We start from the raw sequence: 2,500 nt of genomic DNA, 5'->3' as shown, positions 1-2,500 counted from the left end.
GGGAGAGAGGGCAGAGGAAAAGAGAAGGGGAAGAAAAAATAAAGAAGGATGGGGAGGGATTGAGAGAAGGCAGAGAGAGAAAGAGAGAGGAGAAGAGGAAAAAGAAGGTGGGGAGAGCGAGAAAAGGTGTAAAGAGGGAAGAGAAAGAGAAAGAACGAGGAAAGGGAAAGAGAGAGAGAAAGAAAGAAAGACAGAGACAGAGAGAGAGAGAAAGAAGAAGAAAGATACTAAAACAAAACAGAAACAGAGTAAAATAAAAAAATATATATATATATACATCGAAGACACAGGCAAGACGAAGGACTGGGACGTCAGAAAGAAAGACAGAGAGAGAAGAAGAAGAAGAAAAAAGAAAAAAAGACAAAGAAACAAAACAGAAACATAGTAAAAAGAAAAGAAAATATATATATATATACATCGAAGACACAGGCAAGACGAAGGACTGGGACGTCAGAAAGAAAGACAGAGAGAGAAGAAGAAAAAAAAAGACAAAGAAACAAAACAGAAACAGAGTAAAAAGATAAAAAAAAGAAAAGAAAAAAATATATATACATCGAAGACACAGGCAAGACGAAGGACTGGGACGTCAGAAAGAAAGACAGAGAGAGAAGAAGAAGAAGAAAAAAGAAAAAAAGACAAAGAAACAAAACAGAAACATAGTAAAAAAATATATATATATATATATATATATATATATATATATATATATATATATATATATATATATATATATATATACATCGAAGAGACAGGCAAGACGAAGGATTGGGACGTCAGAAAGAAAGACAGAGAGAGAAGAAGAAGAAGAAAAAAAGAAAAATACAAAGAAACAAAACAGAAACATAGTAAAAAGAAAAAGAAAAGAAAAAAATATATATACATCGAAGACACAGGCAAGACGAAGGACTGGGACGTCGGCGGTCAAACGGCTAAGATTCCCGATTGTCTTTAAGGATTTGTTCTCTATTTACGGAGCTTTTCTCCTCTGCTTCTCTCTCCTTTTGGTTGCTTGTGTCTTTTGATCTTTTGCCTTATCGTGTCTCTTTGTTTATTTCTCTTTCTGGTTGACTGGTTGGATGGCTGCTTCTATCTATCTATCTATCTAAATCTCTCTCTCTCTGTCTGTCTGTCTCTCTCTCTCTCTCTCTCTCTCATCTACACTCTTTTCTTTTATTTCGTTTTTTCTCACTCCCTTACTTTCTCTCTCTCTCTCTCTCTTCCTCTCTCCCCATCCCTCTCTCATTCTCACACTCCCTCTCCCTCTCCCTCCCTTCCCCATCCTTCTCTCCCGAGCCCTCTCTCTTTCTCTCCCTCCCTTCCCCATCCTTCTCTCCCGAGCCCTCTCTCTCTTTCTCTCCCTCCCTTCCTCCCTCTCTCTCTCTCTCCCCCTCCTCTCTCTCTCTCTCTCCCTCCCTTCCTCCCTCTCTCTCTCTCTCCCTCCTCTCCTCCTCTCCTCCTCTCCCTCTCTCCCTCCCTTCCCTCCCTCCTCTCCCTCTCTCCCACCTCCTCTCCTCTCCTCCCACCTCCTCTCCTCCTCTCCCCCCCCCTTTCCTCTCCCTCTCTAATCTCTAAACCCAACCAACCAACTGCACTTCCTTACAAACTCCTTTTCTCATCTCTCAGCCACCTTTGACTATAGCCGAGCAGATACCACCTCCAAAATGCCCAATCTAGTTAACTCTTTCCTCTCTTTTAAGGACGCGACGGTGCCCCAAAAATCTTCTGCTGTAACCAGTATACCCAGGCGGTGCTCTCTCTCTCTCCCATCACCCCCACTCTCCCCCCTCTCTCTCTCTCCCATCACCCCCACTCTCCCCCTCTCTCTCTCTCTGCCATCCCCCTTCCCCTCTTTCTCTCTCCCTCACCCCTCCAACCCATCCCTCTTTCTCTCTCTCCATCCCCTCTCTCTCCCACCCCCCTTCCCCTCTTTCTCTCTCCCTCACCCCCCTCACCCCTCCACCCCGCGGTATACGATCATATCCAACGATCCTTATTCGAAACGGCGCTGTATTCATTCCACTTAATATTATGTTTATGCCGCCGGTGCCACCTGACTGTTAATCAACCTCGAGGAATCCTGCAGGACTCGGGTGGGCAGCGGTGGACGCCAGGGATACTTTGTATATGTTCGAGGGGACTTGGTCGAATGATGCCATGTCTCTCTCTCTCTCTCTCTCTCTTTCTTTCTCTCTCTCTTTCTGTCTCCCCCCTTTCTTTCTTTCTTTCTTTCTTTCTCTCTCTCTCTCTCTCTCTCTCTCTCTCTCTGTCTCTCTCTCTCTCTCTCTCTCTCTTTCTCTCTCTATCTCTCTCTGTCTCTCTCTCTCTCTCTCTCTCTCTCTCTCTCTTTCTTTCTCTCTCTCTTTCTGTCTCCCCCCTTTCTTTCTTTCTTTCTTTCTTTCTTTCTCTCTCTTTCTCTCTCTCTCTCTCTCTCTCTCTCTCTCTCTCTCTCTCTCTCTCTCTCTCTCTCTCTCTCTCTCTCTCTCTCTCTCTCTCTCTCTCT

The sequence above is a fragment of the Penaeus vannamei genome, chromosome 16 (assembly GCF_042767895.1).
Source record: "Penaeus vannamei isolate JL-2024 chromosome 16, ASM4276789v1, whole genome shotgun sequence".
Taxonomy (NCBI): Eukaryota; Metazoa; Arthropoda; class Malacostraca; order Decapoda; family Penaeidae; genus Penaeus; species Penaeus vannamei.
The sequence above is the reverse complement of the archived record's forward strand: the minus strand, read 5'-3'. Positions refer to the sequence as shown.